The sequence below is a fragment of the Bos grunniens genome, chromosome 22 (genome assembly GCF_055505025.1).
Source record: "Bos grunniens cultivar Pamir isolate PY7600 chromosome 22, Bosgru_T2T1.0, whole genome shotgun sequence".
NCBI classification, from domain to species: Eukaryota; Metazoa; Chordata; class Mammalia; order Artiodactyla; family Bovidae; genus Bos; species Bos grunniens.
The window spans coordinates 35828907-35846357 of NC_141186.1; the positions used below are offsets into that span (position 1 = coordinate 35828907).

General features: G+C 39.8%; 1 protein-coding gene across 33 annotated transcripts in view; it reads left to right on the forward strand.

Annotated features, from left to right (window-relative positions):
- MAGI1 (membrane associated guanylate kinase, WW and PDZ domain containing 1) overlaps positions 1-17451 on the forward strand; it is a 645902-nt gene that overhangs the window by 75465 nt on the left and 552986 nt on the right. The gene's annotated exons all lie outside the window — the stretch shown is intronic.

Here is a 17451-nt window from a genome sequence, read left to right on the forward strand (position 1 = left end):
AGCTGCAAAAGACGACCATACAGTTCGCACGTTATTTTTCAATGTACTTTTTTAGTTTTATATTTTTTCTCAATTTACATAAGATATCTTCAAGACCCTAGTAATTTATTCAGTGCTGACAGTATACAGTTCATTTGCACACGTTCAGGAGCTTAAGCAACTCTCTCTTAGGAAGGGATGGGCTGAGTCACTCAGTGAATTCAAAGAGGTAAGGGGAAATGAATGCTGGGCAAGTAGCACTAAGATCAAGGTGACTTTTGTTTCTACAGATCTGTGTTGAATAAGTTTCTGATTTGATCAAGAGTAGTTTTCTATCGTTTTCCTTCTGATGTATCTTAACACATGGGGATAGCCTTATGCAGGTTGCAAACAGCAGTAATCTTACCCTTCTTCATTCACAGAAGTTTGGTGTCAGGGAAGTTCAAAAGGTTATTCTGGAATTTCGTGTATTTCAAAGCAGAAAAGGAACCTAACTTATCCATCTAGCCTATCAGCCTTTGCATGCCTGCTATGCCGACATATAGGGTGTACTCTGTGCTGAGAGTATGGAAAAGATGGATCAGTCCCTGTCTATCAACAGCTTAGAGCTTAGAGTCAAGGTACAGAAAGTCAGCAAGGGTTACGGGTTATTAACAAACAAGGAAGGAATGCATGTATCTAGAGCATGAAACTCATTTCTTACAATTTTTTTCCTCATGGCCATATAGGAGGAAGGATAAGGAAATTGTATGTAAACTAAGGTGGGGACATTTTAGGGGAGAAGTGAGAGAATGGATATGGGTGAAGAGTACCAAAAACCCACTGCCCGGCACAGTTCTGCTCCACGGCAGTCTTGTGTATTAACATATGTGTATGGGCACTGAGATCCACAATTCTAGCTTGAAACCTGGGAGATTTTCCCCTGTGGTTTCAGCATAAAAGATTGTAATTAGATCATGATTAAGCACATTTTCACTGTTTTGGAGCCACTCCATAGGACAGGCCTTCTTTTTTGTTCGGCAACCGCAGGGACCAGTGACATCCTAGCCTTTTAGAATTGTTTGTACTTACTGGTTTGTTGGAAACCACTCTAAAGACTGCAGTCTGTCCACCCATCCCCCAACTCTCTTCTCCAGAGATGTCAAAACCCTCTTGTGGAATCTGTGAAATGTGAACTATGACTTGGTTATATGAGGTTCAGTGAAATAGCTGGAGGTTTTCCCAGCAGAAGGCTAAGCGGAATCGTCTAGACATCGCCTTCTCCTTATCTCGGCAAGCCTTTCTGGGAGCTTTTCCACATGGGGAATCTAGGCAGAAAGGAAAATGAACTTGACTGTCTAAAAACCCCTCTGACTTTTAGATCTCTCCTGAAACTTACCAGGCTGCAGTTTGTTGTTTTGAATAGAACAGGAAGATATTTGCCTTTGTTGTTATTACGAGAGAGATTTTTCATTTATCCATTAAGACTTTATCGAGCACCCACTGTGCACAGATATTTTGCCGTAAGCAATCAAAGATGGACAGAAAAGTGATGTTCTTTGCAGCAAATGAAATTAAGTAGATAAGGATATATGACAGTTTGAGTAAAGGGCTGATTGGAAAAGAATAACATTCTAAGGGTCTAGAAGATGAAAGGACCCACAGGGGAAGGGGAGGTCAGAGGAAGCTTGGAAGCAGCAAGCTTGAGGCAGGTCTGAAAAATATCTGAGAGTTAACCAAATGAAGGGACCAGACAAACAAACCACTTCAGAGTCCCAGGATCTGTATCTCTTGGAGGTACCATACCTTCAGGGGCTCTTGGAGAGTTTGAAAATTTTTTTAAAGAAATGTGGTTTTATTTTTATTTAGTTATTTAATGACTGCACTAAGTCTTTGTTGCTGTACGCAGACTTTTTCTAGTTGCAGCAAGTGGCCGGGGGGCAGAGGGTGCTCCTCTCTAGTTTTGCTGGATGGTTTCTCCTTGCGGTGGCTTCTGCTGTTGCCAAGCAAGGCTCTAGGGCATGAGTTTTAGTAGTTGCTACGCATGGTCTCTAGTGTACAGGGTCAGTGGTTATGGCCCATGGGCTTACTTGTTCCACAGTGTGTGGAATCTCCCCGGACCAGGGATCGAACCTGTGTCTTCTGCGTTGGTAGACGGATTCTTAACTGCTGGACCACGAGGGAGGTTCAAGTTTGAAATCTTATTTGTCCTTTGGCAGGTTGAGAAGCAGTGCAATTCTTTCTATACTGGCCAAGGGGCATAGTGAGTATTTTTCCTCACTAGGAGCATCAAGATTTTTTTTTAAATCTCAGATACATGGGCCATATCATACTTAGCCCTGTTGTCTTATAGGATTGCTGAAGTAAGTCTGCCATGGTAAAGATGACATTTAAGACCAGGCTGGTCCTTTGTTTTCTCTTAGTAGCTGATGTTGAGAATGCTCAGTTTTTCCCCTGGCATAGAGGATTTTGTACCAAAATACCAAATGACTTCATCATTGCAATAGGAGAGTTATACTTTTGAACCCCTGGCACTGTGTGTGTGCGTGCGCATGCGTGTGTGCCCCTTCCTGAGATGGATCACTATTGTGTCTCTTTGATGCCACAATAAGCAGGTCTTTATTGAATACAAACATGGTTTACAATACTGCTGAGAAGATTTCTCTGTAGAGCTTTTCCTGTGTGTTAAGATCATTGAACTTGATTTAGAATGTCTTATACAGTACCTACCCCTGCCCTCCCAGTACAGATCTTAAAAACCTGGTTTATTTTTCAAGGTTTTATGAATTTCCTTACTTTGTTTGTTTGTTTGTTTTGGAGGGAAGGGAGAGGAAGGTCATCTGAAAGAGAGTCACATAAGTCTTAAGCGGACAGTGGATAAGTTTACCCCGAAGGCTGGATCTGAAATTAGAACTTGGCAATAACCAAGAAGCTCCTTCTTAGGACTTGCTTCCTTCTCCCCGAAAGTATCCGCTGTCCTGACTTTGCTCCCCCCCGATGAGTTGTGCTTGTTTTGGAACTCTGTATAAATGGATTCATTCAGTGTTGTGTTCTTTTGCTTTCATTTCCTCACCATTATCCTGAGGTTTGTCTGTGTATAGCTATGGTTCATTCATTTTCATTTTGGTATGGTATTACAATGTGGAGACAGCAACGTTTACAGGCATGCTTTACTTTTGGTGACATTTATGTTGCTTGCAATTTGGGACTCCTTTGAATAATATTACTGTCACTGTGACCATCGATTACCATCCATGTCTTGGTGTACATGCAAAGTACTTGCATGTCTCAGGGGTGAACCCTGGGATGCAATTGCAGGATTGGGGCATAGGATATGCATTTATCTAATTCTACTAGATAAGTTTAAATAGTGTTCCAAGGTGGTGGTGCCAGTCCACATTCCCACCAGCAGTATATGAATTTCTGTTGTTTAACATTCTCACCTACACTTGGTATTGCCATTCTTTTCATTTTAGACATAGAACAAGTATGCCTACTTTAAATTTTAAAAATTGGTCATTGTAGAGTCTAGGTGTTTTTGGTGAAAAGAATGAGATTTGGAGCCCAGAAACCTTGAATGAATTTTGCTTAAACCCTTGTTGAGGGACACTGAGGTACTGTCTGAGCCAATTTTCTTAAAGTTTGACCTCCAGAATCTCACAGACCAGGGTCCAAAAGCCAATGGCAAACTTTGTGAACCTACACCGTGGCTTGACCTCCATGAGCCTCAGTCTTCTCGCCTACAAAATGGGAATAATTTCAAATTCATCACAGCACTGGTATGAAGAGTCTGTGGGTCAGTCCACCAAAGAGCATGTCATTCCTGGCCCATGGTCATTACAAAAAAGAAGCTATGAGATCGTTGTGAGTCACAGGAAGAAGTGGCTGCTGACTACAATGCTTTGGAACACTCCTGTATTTGTTTTAGTTTACCTATTTTTAGGGGAAACAAAGTTATTTCACTCGGCGCGTTGGACGTCAAAACCCAATATATCCTTTCTGGAACATCCTCGCTTGTTTGATGTTGGGTGGCTCTGTGTGTTGTTTTGAAGGATGGTGTGTTTATAGCTCCGCGGGACTATAAACACTCCTTGAGCCCAGGGCAGCTCTGAATTTGTTTGCAGTTGACACCAGGGCAGCAGAGAAGGAAATCATCTTCAGCTTGTGTTTTGACACAGAGGAGTTTTTGTTTTTCCTTTGTCAAGTCTCAGCATCCTCCACCGAAAACTAACAAAACATTCCAGCCCTGGTAAATATTGTGACGAGCAGCCCTGTGTGGTTGTTTTTTTCCTTTCCTTGCCATCACGGGTGAGCGAGGGTGGCATTTTGAAAGATCAGTCATTGTCATGCTGATATTTGAAGGACAACCAACTGTAGCAATTCCAGAGATGAAAAAGTGATAATAAAGAAAAATAGGAACCTTAAGGTAAATATTTCTTTCGAGGGAAACTGGGAGACTTCTCAAGGAGGAAAAAGCAGAGGATAGTTATGTGGGTTGTTTGCATTCCCTTCCCTAAGCGCCTGGATTTATCATGCTGCCTCTCTTGAGCCTTAGGAGAGATTTTTCCAAGAAAGTTGAGCTGTGGTTAATTGAGTCTCTTCCCTGTGAGCATGGCCTTCCTCTGCTCTATTTGCCTGGCTGGGGAAGATCAACTACAATTGGGGTGCAAGCCAGGCCAAGAGGGCAGGAGAAGAGTAGCCCCTTATCTCTCAGCCTCCAAGAGTTTGACTTGGTGGAATTTCATGTCATAAAGATTATTTTTATTAATTAAAAAAGTATAATATACCCTATTTTTTTTAAACTTCCCCTATCATTTTCTTTTTTTTTAAGAGAGAAATAAGTCAGTAAAGAAAAGCCAGACAAGAGACCAAAGAGACCTGCTGGGTTGTGAGTTGACACCACTGGTGTGCATCCCTCCACATGGTCTCTTATTAACTCCATGATGTAGAGCAAATGCTGTAATTTCTCTAAGCCTCTGTGCTTTCATCTCTGCATGGAGAAAGTAGTCCTACCTTTTGTTAGAAAGGTTGTGGCAAATGGGACAAATGTTACCAAATAACATGTGAGAATTGCAGTTACCTTAAGTACTTGGTATATATACGTTCATTAATTCTTACCACAACCGTGTGGGTTGTGGGCTCTAATTTACAGAGGAGGAAACTGAGGCAGAGAGTGTCTAAGTAACTTGACCAAGCATCACTCAGGTAAGAAGTAGCCAAGCTGGGATTTGCACAGGAGACAGTTTGGTTCCAGAGTTTATGTCTTTGTTACAATATTGCCAGTTTTCCACCATCCCTCCAACCAGGGTATCCCCATCCTTCACTCTTATCTAGAGATAGGCATTTCACAGGTTGGCATAACTCCTCCTATGTAATTTGAAGCAAGAAAGCAGATCCAAGAAACTGGGTCCGTGTTGCTTGTTCCCTGACACACTGTCATAAACATTTTTCCAGGTCAGTACCTATAGCTCTACCTGGGTCAAAATTTAACCGCCTTGGTGAGAGCTGGCCATTTTAGCCCAGCCTTGGCGGGGGCTGGCTGGCTTTCAGAGAAACCCAGTTCTAGCTGGCTTGTTGCCTAGGAACTGGCTTTCTTTCCCACAAAGTAGCTTCTGAGAAAAACTGTGGGAAACAAATGACTTCAGAGGTTTTGAGAAACAAAAGTGCAAACTCTAACAAATTTCATCTGGCCCCAAAATGTTATTACCCCAAATCTTGAAAATATTTTCTTATAGGATTATTCCCCTAAGGTTGTTAATCTGAGAACGGGCCAGGCCTATTAGGCCTGACTTTTTGCCCCCTGATATTGAAATCCTGTGTATTTGAGTGCCGGAGTGCGGGGGTCGAGGTAAAAATATTTCTCTGGAGAAAATGAAGTCATTTTATTTAATATTATAGTTACCACTGGGCCTCCATCATTTCAGCAAGGGGATGACAGTTAACATAGCCAAGAAGAAGCTTTTATATTAGTCCAAGAAATCTTTTAAAAGAGAGCAGTGGGTTTTCAGAGCCACAAATATTGATCGATTGTATCTGCCCTAAAGATTCTTGATGTAGTTAAATTTTACCTAAGAAGCCTTGTCTATCTAGATGAATGTTATTGTAACATTATCAGACTCTTTCTTTTAGTGGTTGGCATTCAAAGCTTTTTACTTTAGTGTTACAGAGTGGCAGCGTGCTAAAATGTTTCTGTGTTGAGATTACTGTGTGTATTTTTGTGGGGCTGTTATCTGGCTCTGGGAGCCTAGCACAGCCTGGAGACAATTCTGCGTTTGTTCACAGAAGGCAAGAATGTGGCCCTTGTACACCTGCCTCCCTGGATACACCTGTAGGGCTGGTTTCTCTGGTGGAAGCTTATGGCTGAGCGCCTGACACAGGCGGAGTTCACGTGGTCCTGGCAACAGTGTCAATAGTGACTGGACACCTAGGAACTAAGGTTTCTGGGTCATTCTCCTGCTAGTTCAGTCCCATGAGCATATGTGTAATCTCTCTTGAGCTGGTGTGGTGAAGTCGAAACTTGGCTTATCACAGGCCTCAATTCTCCTGGAATGTATTTCAGATAAGAGTTGGAAGAAATGGCAGGCCTAGCATTCTCTGTGCTGAGATACAGAGGAGCTTATTTTTCATCACAGACAAAGAAAGGCATTTGGTTTAATTTTGAAACCTGATTGTGAATAGGCTGCAAGGTATAAAGGTGGCCTTTATTATATACAGGTGGCCTTTCTTACCTCATCTAGCTTTACTTTTTCAACGAGTGATTAAGAAGCAAGAATGAAGATGGTAAAACAAAACAAAACAAAACCCTTAGCTCACTTGTAATGAGCAGTCTTGAGGTTCCATTGTTTGGTGTTGACCTCACCTTGAAGAATACAATAGGCAGCTGGTTTCTCTTGGAAGCCCAGCTGTGTGACCTTGGGAAAGTTATTTAACATCTCTCTGAGCCTCAGTTTTCTCATTTTTATTAGGGGATAATACTGATAATACTTAAGTCATAGGATTGTGTTAAGGATTTAGGAGTTATTACTTGGAGTCCTTAGAACAGTACCTCACAGACAATAGGTATAGTAGAAGTGTTTGTAAATTAAAATAAACTGGGAGATACTTTGTGCAATTATATTTAGTTGCTTAGTTGTGTCTGACTCTTTGTGACCCCCATGGACTGCAGCATGCCAGACTTCTCTGTCCATCACCAGCTCCTGGAGCTTGCTCAAACTCATGTCCATCGCATTGGTGATGCCATCCAACCATCTCATCCTGTCGTCCCCTTCTCCTGCCTTCAGTCTTTCCCAGCATCAGGGTCTTTTCCATTGAGTCAGTTCTCTGCATCAGGTGGCCAAAATACTGGAGCTTCAGCTTCAGCATCAGTCCTTCCAATGAATATTCAGGACTGATTTCCTTTGGGGTGACTGGTTGGATCTCCTTGCAGTCCAAGGTACTCTCAAGAGTCTTCTCTAACACCACAGATCAAAAGCATCCATTCTTTGGTGCTCAACTTTCTTTATAGTCCAATTCTTAAGTCCATATATGGCCCCTGGAAAAACCATAGCTTTGACTAGATGAACCTTTGTCGGTAAAGTAATGTTTCTGTTTTTTAATATGCTGTCTAGGTTGGTCAAAGCTTTTCTTCCAAGGAACACACATCTTAATTTCATGGCTGCAGTCACCATCTGCAATGATTCTGGAGCCAAAAAAAAGTCTCTCACAGTTTCTATTGTTTCCGTATCTATTTGCTATGAAGTGATGGGACTGGATGCCATGATCTTCGTTTTTTTTGAATGTTGAGTTTTAAGCCAACTTTTTCACTCTCCTCTTTTACTTTCATCAAGAGGTTCTTTAGTTCCTCTTGCTTTCTGCCATAGGGTGGTGTCATCTCATATCTGAGGTTATTGATATTTGGTCTGAAATGCAGTAATTGGGTGTAATCTCAAAAATGACAGAATGATCTCTGTTTATTTCCATTCAGTATCAAACCATTCAGTATCACAGTAATCCAAGTCTATGCTCCAACTTCTAATGCCGAAGAAGCTAAAGTTGAACAGTTCTATGATGACCTATAAGACCTCCTAGAACCAACACCAAAAAAAGATGTCCTTTTCATCACAGGGGACTGGAATGCAAAAGTAGGAAGTCAAGAGATACCAGGAGTAGCAGCTAAATTTGACCTTGGAGTACAAAATGAAGCAGGGCATGGGCTAACAGAGTTTTGCCAAGAGAATGCACTGGTCATAGGAAACACCCTCCTCCAACAACACAAGAGATGACTCTACACATGGACATCACCAGGTAGTCAGTTATATTAAGTGCCACTGAAATTTCTGTGGTTTTTGTGGTTGCTGAATATTCTGACACACAGAAATTAATCATTAGGTCAAAAGACTATTTTTTGATACTATGCACTTAAAAATTTTTTTCTTTCCTTTTAAATATACATTCTTCAACAAGGTTCTCCTGTATAGGATAGGAAATTATATGCAGTATCCTGTGATATATTATAATAGAAAAGAATATGAAAAATATATGTGTATAACTGAGTCATTTAGCTGTACAGCAGAAAATAACACATTGTAAGTCAACTATACTTCAATAAAATTAAAATATATACATTCTGAACTGCTCTTCCTGTTCCCTTTGGAGAGCAAAAGTATCGGAAAAACACAAGTGCAAGCGTTTCCTTATAATATTGGTTTGGTTGTGGTCAAAAACTTCAATAAAATTAAAATATATACATTCTGAACTGCTCTTCCTGTTCCCTTTGGAGAGCAAAAGTATCGGAAAAACACAAGTGCAAGCGTTTCCTTATAATATTGGTTTGGTTGTGGTCAAAAACAGGAATTGTGAGTCATGACCTCCAAATGAACAGGAATGAGCCAAGGTAAAATGACATCCTAGGGATAGGGGTCATTTTTGACAAACAGATTCAGGAATTCACCAGGTATTAAAACAGTCCTTTTAACCTAGAGTCCATGGATCCCCACGGGGATCTATGAGTAAATATTAAGGGGTTTATACATTTGGGTGGAGTAAAAAGTAAGTACATCCACATTTCCCCCCTCACCCTGAACTGCACTTGAGCATTTCCTTCAATTATAAATGTAGGCAACAAACCTCAGCAGCATAAACAATACCCATAACTTTGCCATCAATAGAAATCTTGGAAAATTTAATATGGCATGACAGATTCATTTATGCTTATCTCTAGTAAGAAATTTTACTAGTCATTAGACTCATCACTATTTATTTATGGTTTTTCAGTTCTTTAATTATGAAAAGTACAATTAAAAAAAGAAAAGCACAATTATAAAATTATTTTTGAAGTGTTTGGGCAACAGTATTTTAGTATAATTGGTTTCATTTGTGAAACCAATTTATTTTATTGTATTCATTTAATAAAATAAACCACTCATTTTATTTATTTATAAGCATCATTCTTAGAAGGGTCCATAGGTTTTATCTGACTGCCAAAGTCCAGACACAGAAAAGGTTAAGAGGGAGTTTTAAAGCTGAAAGTTTAGGCTGATTTAAATCTGAAGAGTGGTGCTGTGCAATTAAATATAATGTGAACCACAAGTAGTTAAAAATTTTTAATAGCTACTTTAAAAGAATAAAATGAGTATATATAATTACTGTTAATAATACAGTTTTATTATTGTATAAATAAAGTTAATTTCAATTGGTAAATTAATTATAATAAGTTAATTTTAATGATACTCATTTTGACTGAGTCTATTCAGAATATTATCATTTCAACAAGTAGTCAATATTAAGTTACTAATGAGATTTTTACCTTTGTTTTCATACCGGTCTTTGAAATCAAGTGTATCTTTTACGTTTAGAGTACATCTCGGTTTAGATGCTATGATTTCATTGGAAATACTTGCTGTGTGTGTGTGTCTCCATACTTGAGTATATACGTTTAAAAGAATTTAGTTGGAAAAGTAGATTCAGGTGGTTTAAAATAAAATGAAAAGTTTTCCATTAACTGCACTATCTTTTTAAATCAGTGAAGATGAAATTAAAAATAAAGTTTCTCTGCCACACTCGCTCGCCTTATAGGTATGTAAGCAGTCCTGTGCGTGGCCTGTATTCATTCTGTTAGCCCATCTTGGGAGCCAGACTAGATATGAAGGCCTGGGCAAGGAGAAGCAGGAATAGGACTCCAGGGAGACTTCCTTAAGATAACATGCGCTCTTTTGCTACTTTGTTTAGTGAACCAAGTGCTTGTTTTGTCCTCTCCTTGAAGTCTCCCCAGCACTCTGTCTTCCAATAGACGCTCATCCTTCCTGTTCCCCACTAGACCCATACAGAATGCAGAACTCTGGCTGGAGCTTTGTGTATTACAGGGTAGACATTTCCATTCAAGTGTTGGCTTTTGAAGATCAGTGCGAGCTGGCATTTTGTAATTTCCATTCCAACTGGTAGAAGAGGGATTTACAAATTCTTGGAGAGGAGAGATTCTAATTATTTTCCTTGAGCAATCCTTTGGCATAATAAGGGAATTAATTTACATATGAATTTATAGTAGTTATATCTGTGTTTTGCAGGACTCAGTTTCATCATTTAGTCTTTTACTTTAGTCCTTACTTTTTGGATTCAAAGCCTATCTTTTTTGACTATCATTCACGAGGTTGGGCAGGTGCAAGCCTAGTGTTTTGGTTTTGTGCCCGTGTGTGTGTGTGTGTGTGTGTGTGTGTGTGTGTGTGTGTGTGTACTGAGATATAGTTGGTATATAATATTATATGTTTCAGGTGTCCAACATAGTGATTCACAGTTTTTAAAGATTGTACTCCATTTATAGTTATTGCAAAATAATGGATATATTCCCTATGCTGTACAGTATATACTTTTAGCTTATTTTATACATAGTACTTTGTATCTCTTAATCCTCTATCTTTATCCTGCCCCTTCTCCCCTCTCTCTTCTCACTGGTAACCACTAGTTCTCTATATCTTTAAGTCTGTTTCTTTTTTTGTTGTATTCACTCATTTTAGTTTTTAGATTCACATATAACTAATAACACAGAGTATGTATCCTGACCTACTTATTTCACTAAGCATGAAACCCTCCAGGTCCATCCATGCTGTTGCAAAAGGCAAAATTTCATGCTTTTTTATGACTGAGTGGTATCCGAGCCTAGTGTTTTTCAGTCTTAGCAGGGCTGAGAGGAGATGTAAATCCATGTGGAGTTCCTTTACCAGGAAGGTTAAGTGAGGCTCCACATTTTCCACAATTGACTGCAGTTGTTCATGTCTTTCCCTTCCAGGAATGGATCTCTGAATTAAGCTAGGTAATTTCAGCCAAGACTAAGCTCTCCACAAGACTAAGCTCTCCACTTGGGCGGTCTAGCTCTATTTTTATATCCTAACGTGTGTATCTAATTTTTGATCCTGAATGTGGCCTTTTCATTTCTTCTGCTTAAAATTGACAAGCTGTGAAAACATTATGAACCAATAGAGTAGCTAGTCCCAATCCGGTTTATTGTTTCCTAGACATAAAAGTTTAAACATTTGAGGTTTAGATGGATATGGAAGGCAGTCAGATGCTGTTGGTAAATGAATTCTATACTCCTGGGTGTATTTGGCTCTTTGACAGAATGTTGAACTCTTTGGGACCTTAGAAACCTAGAAGCATGTCCCACCCTTCAGCTGAACTCTGGGCCTGCATGTTGATTGTCATGGTGTTTCTAGGGCTTCTGAAAGAGAACCAAAGGCACATTTCCTGCTCTTGGGGACTTGGAGTCGTTAGTCTTGGTAAAACTAAGCTGTGAATTTGGATAAGCCTGAATGATGATTGAGACAGAAGGTACAATTGTCAGTGGATTCTGTTTTGTTTATTTAATCGCACACCTAACAGAAACTTAGGAATTTCCAGCTAAGCAGCAGTAATAACATCAGAAACAACAGTGGGCATTTACTGGTTCATTCAACAAGTGTTTAGTGGGTGCTTCCTGTGTGTCAAGCACTGTTCTAAAATATAGCTACCCACACAATGGATGCAGAGTTCTCTTGGGTTTATTGTGCAGATGTTGGGGACGTATCAGATGTGACACAGGCACACTTGTACTTTAACGAGTTGGGTGACTAAAAATTTATAGCTGAATGTTCCACTGCTATGGAAGTGTGCTCAGGAAGTGACAAATGCTTGGAAGAATATGGAGCAGTTAGTCTGCTGAGTGCATTTGAAGGAGTGACATTTGCCTTCTTTTCTCTTCACTTCTTCACTCTGCTCTTGTCATCTTTTTAGGTTGGTTACTGGGCAGTTGAAGGAGGCTGGGTGAGTCAGTTCAGTCCTTTTGCTTTGGGACATAAAAATTCAGCTGCATGGTTCACAGTGTATCTCTGCAGTAGCTTCTTCATGCATTGCAGCATTTGTTTCTTAATAAATCTCTTGTGAGATTTTATGATGCTAAAATGAAAATAGGTTTTAAATTGTTCAAACAATTTGAAGCAGTTTAAATTTTAGATAATTTAAATAGTTGCTTAGACATTATACATTGGTATGAATGAAGTTTGAAATGCTTGAGTTGAAGAGGAATGTCTTTGCTTGTGATATTAAGGGATTTGTTTTACAAATCTATTGAATAAGCTGAGCCAGTATGAATTATATTCTTATCGTTTAAAGAAAAGATGTCCAAAGTTCAAACATGGGTTTTGAGGTTTTGAGTTAGTCCGACTGAACTTTCCAAGAATTTTCAACCTCTTGGGTTTAACACAAACTGAAGTTTAATGAGGCTTGCCCAGGTGACTTCTAATCCTGTTTCAAAGTTTACCATAGCTCTGCTTGAACACTTTGAATTTTATTACAATGAAAGGGAAAATTACTGAGCATTTTATTCAGGCTGCTGCAGTAGGGAAAACTTTCATTAATGAGGAAAGTCTCAAAGTAGAGAGAGAAAACTCGACATTTTATAGAACAAGAGAATCCCTGAGAGAGGGCCAAGGGAGGTGGGTCTCATCTCAGAATATTCCAGGTCTTGTCCTTTTGCCCTTAAAGAGGGAATTATTGAACTGGTCTTCTTTTCTTGGGCTTAAAGTTCCACACTGTCTTAGCCACACTGGGCAAAGTAGTTTTAAAAAGGTACCACTGGTAAAAGCTTCAATAGTTAATCAAAGATGTGCAGTTTATAATTAGTGTTATTTGATCACAATAATTTCATGATAGCTTGTCTCAGTGTAGTCTTTTGGCGATTTTAAGATATAAATACAGAATTTTTTTATATGGGCTTCTCTCGTGGATCAGCTGGTAAAGAATCCACCTGCAATGCAGGAGACCTTGGTTTGATCTCTGGGTTGGGAAGATCCCCTGGAGAAGGGAGTGGATACCCATTCCAGTATTCTGGCCTAGAGAATCCCATGGACTGTATAGTCCATGGGGTTGCAAAGAGTTGGACACGACTGAGCGACATTCATTTTTCACTTTCACAGGATTTTAAAATGCTTGCATATTATCTTAAGCCTGAATTTAGAGAAATGTTGTTTATTCTCCCCCTTGTGCCATTTTAGGTTGAGCATACATTTTTCTAGGTACTTAAGCCTTTGTGGGGTATAGTTCCATCTTGCAGTTATGTTTGGGAGTTTTACAAATTTCAATCCCAGCCTTAGTATGGATACAGGTATAAATATAAAAGGACAGAGGCTGACTCTCTTAGCATTTTGCTGGTCTGCTTTCAGAAACTGTTTACTGTGGCTTATAGATCTAATTCTCTTGTAACACTGGAATTCTGTTTCCTTTAGGGACTGCAGGAAGTGCAAGCTGGGAAATTATTTTACATAACAGTCAGGAGAAAATGTTATTTATTTATAAGCTACTCAGGGCCTGAAGGCCTTAGGGCACCAAACATAATGCCCTGTAGAAAGCAAACCAGTTTTCCTTGACATTTAGCTGTAAATTGAAATTAATTCATATAAAATACCTGAGATGAAACACTTTAGTAGTGGAATTTTGGGTACTGCTTGGCTTTCCTGGTTTTGTCATTTAACTTCAGAAGTATGCTGTATCAACTTATTAGTTGGATAAAATTCTCCAGCTATCCGCATTTTATTCTGTACTTTCTCTGTAGCTGAAAAAAATCTTTGTGTATTGAAAAATTTTATGTGTTTTGTTGCATGTGGATTTTATCTTTTTTGTTTTCATTCCCTTTTGTCTGGCCCTGCTTCTTTTGAAAGGCACTGGAAAGGTGGTATACCCTGGATATGTGTGTGTGTGTGTGTGTCTGTGTGTGTCTGTGTGTGTGTGTGTGTGGTCAGGATACCATTTTTGGGAAATGGATGACTGCAAAACAGTCAGGCCTGCCTACTTGTGGGTGAATGACATAACCAGCAGCTTACTGAATGCCTTGCCAAGACAAATAGGACTGAGTTGTCCTCTTTGGTGGCTGATCCTGCCCAGGGTGAATTTCATACCCCCATTGAGTCTGTCTTTCTCTAACCTGGAGATGCTTTTGCTGAAATTTGGAACCAAAGGGGATGGGTGGAGGACCAGAAATAGAATGTAGTGAAGCTTTAATATTTTAAATCAGGAAGTAAATGATAAAATGCAGAAAAGGGAGGGAGCAAATTCTAACTGCACTGAGTTCAGAGGTCAGCATCAGTAACCAGAAGGAGGAAGAGGAGGACTTGGAGCTTTGAAAGTCCTTTAACTGGGGCTTGTTGGCAAGAGAGCGGACATATTTTTTTGCTTCCTCTCTATCAGCACCCTTTCTGTTCTCCAGTGATTCTCCCATGGTCCCAGGGAGAGGGCATACACAGGACTGGCAGGAAAGGCTGGAGCCTCCTTTGCAGACCCTCTCCAGGTGGCTGCTAGCCCTTGTGGTCAGCCTACTCCACTCCCTCCCAGTGTCTACATCTGAGACCGACCTTTGGGTCAGCCCCAGACGGCTGCCTAATGGCTTTTTCCTCTAATGTAATAAATAAATTACAGCAGGGAAATTTTGTTTCCTGAATTATTTTTTCGAATTTATTTGAGGAATACTATATTACTTTAAAATAATTTTTAAAAAGTTATTACCACCTGAATGCTTGTTTCTCATGTGTGCTTTTCTCACTGATTGGATTTTAGCACCTCAAACTGGAATCGCCATGTATTAGGTACCCACTGAGGTTTCACTGAAAGAATGTGTGGTCTACAGACCACCGCCTCAGAAGCTGCTGCGTGGTTGTTAGAAATGCAGATTCTCAGGCACAGCACAGGCCTCAAGAATCAGAATGTCTGGAGAGTGGCCAGAATATCTGCATCTTAAGATTGATTTCTCCAGCAGACTCCTGTTGAGAACTGATGCCCTAATACACCAGCTATCTTCAGTTTTTCCTGTTGTAACGTGAGGATGTTAGTTCCTGTTGTCCAGTCCAGACTGCCTGCCTCTCCACAGCAATATCATATAAGGAATATCCCCTGTGTAACAGATGAGTGCTGATATTATATAATTCATATTTACCCAGTTACACATTTTGGTGTTATCCAGCGAACCGACAAGTCTCTATATTGCCTAAACAATTCCCTGTTTTTACCTTACCACCCCCACCCCCGCATTTTTCATTGTTTCTTGTTTTGTTTTTTGCCTTGCTTTTGCACTTTTCCATTTTAATACTCTGGCAGACTAGAATTTAATAAACATTCGATGAGTGAATCAATGAATGAATGAATGGGTATGTGAATGGCACACATACATGTGTGTGTGCGTGCACGCATACCCTGTTGCTCAGTAGTGTCTGACTCTCTGTGACCCCATGGACTCTAGCCAGCCAGACTCTTCTGTGGAATTTTCCAGGCAAGAATACTGGAGCGGGTTGTTATTTCCTCCTCCAGTGGATCTTCCAGACACAGGAATTGAATTCAGTCTCTGGCATCTCCTGCATTGGCCGGGGTGTTCTTTACCACTGGTGCTTCCTGGGAAGCCCTCTGTTATTCTTTAATGCTACAAAGAATAATTTAGGCATCAGTTCAGTTCAGTTCAGTTCAGTTGCTCAGTGATGTCCGACTCTTTGCGACCCCATGAATCACAGCACGCCAGGCCTCCCTGTCCATCACCAACCCCCGGAGTTCACTCAGACTCACGTCCATTGAGTCAGTGATGCCATCCAGACATCTCATCCTCTGTCGTCCCCTCCTGCTGCCCCCAATCCCTCCCAGCATCAGAATCTTTTTCCAATGAGTCAACTCTTTGCATGAGGTGGCCAAAGTACTGGAGTTTCAGCTTTAGCATCATTCCTTCCAAAGAAATCCCAGGGCTGATCTCCTTTAGAATGGACTGGTTGGATCTCCTTATAGTCCAAGGGACTCTCAAGAGTCTTCTCCAACACCACAGTTCAAAAGCATCAATTCTTCGGCACTTAGCCTTCTTCACAGTTCAACTCTGGTGAGCTAGTGGTTCTTTCTAGAAGTATCTTGTAGAGAGGAGATAGACTATCCAAAGGATTTTCTTCATGGTCTTAAAATGTTTTATTTATTTAAAAGACTGTATTAAAAATTGCTAACTCTGTAAAGTAATAGATGTTAACTAAACTTACTATGGTAATCATTCAGAATATATATATATATATATATATATACACATATATATATAAAATTATTATTGTATATTGTAATACAACATTATATGTCAATTATATCTCATTTAAACTAGGAAAAGAAATGCCAACTCCTTCACGCTAAAACATTTATGTCTATATATTATAAAATTATTATATTAATAATATACAATTAATATAATTATATGCACACACATACACACATACATATAGGCACCCAGTGTAGTGCTTGTACATAAACATTTGTTGGGTAGAATACTGCATAGATGGATGAATGAGCACCTTCCCCCAAAAAAAGACTTTTGAAAGCTTTTAGCATCTATATAGCAGTTTTAATCTCATTTAATCTTACTTATACAAAAAAGATCTTCATGACCTAGATAACCACGATGGTGTGATCACTTATCTAGAGCCAGACATCCTGGAATGTGAAGTCAAGTGGGCCTTAGAAAGCATCACTATGAACAAAGCTAGTAGAGGTGATGGAATTCCAGTTGAGCTATTTCAAATCCTAAAAGATGATGCTGTGAAAGTGCTGCACTCAATGTACCAGCAAATCTGGAAAACTCAACAGTGGCCACAGGACTGAGAAAGGTCAGTTTTCATTCCAATCCCAAGGAAAGGCAATGCCAAAGAATGCTCAAACTACCGCACAATTGCACTCATCTTACATGCTAGCAAAATAATGCTCAAAATTCTCCAATCCAGGCTTCAACAGTACGTGAACCATGAACTTCCAGATGGTCAAACTGGATTTAGAAAAGGGAGAGGAACCAGAGATCAAATTGGTAACATTGGCTGGATCATGGAAAAAGCAAGAGAGTTCCAGAAAAACATCTACTTTTGCTTTATTGACTATGCCAAAGCCTTGGACTGTGTGGATCACAACAAGCTGTGGAAAATTCTTAAAGAGATGGAAATACCAGACTACCTCACCTGCCTCCTGAGAAATCTGTATGCAGGTCAAGAA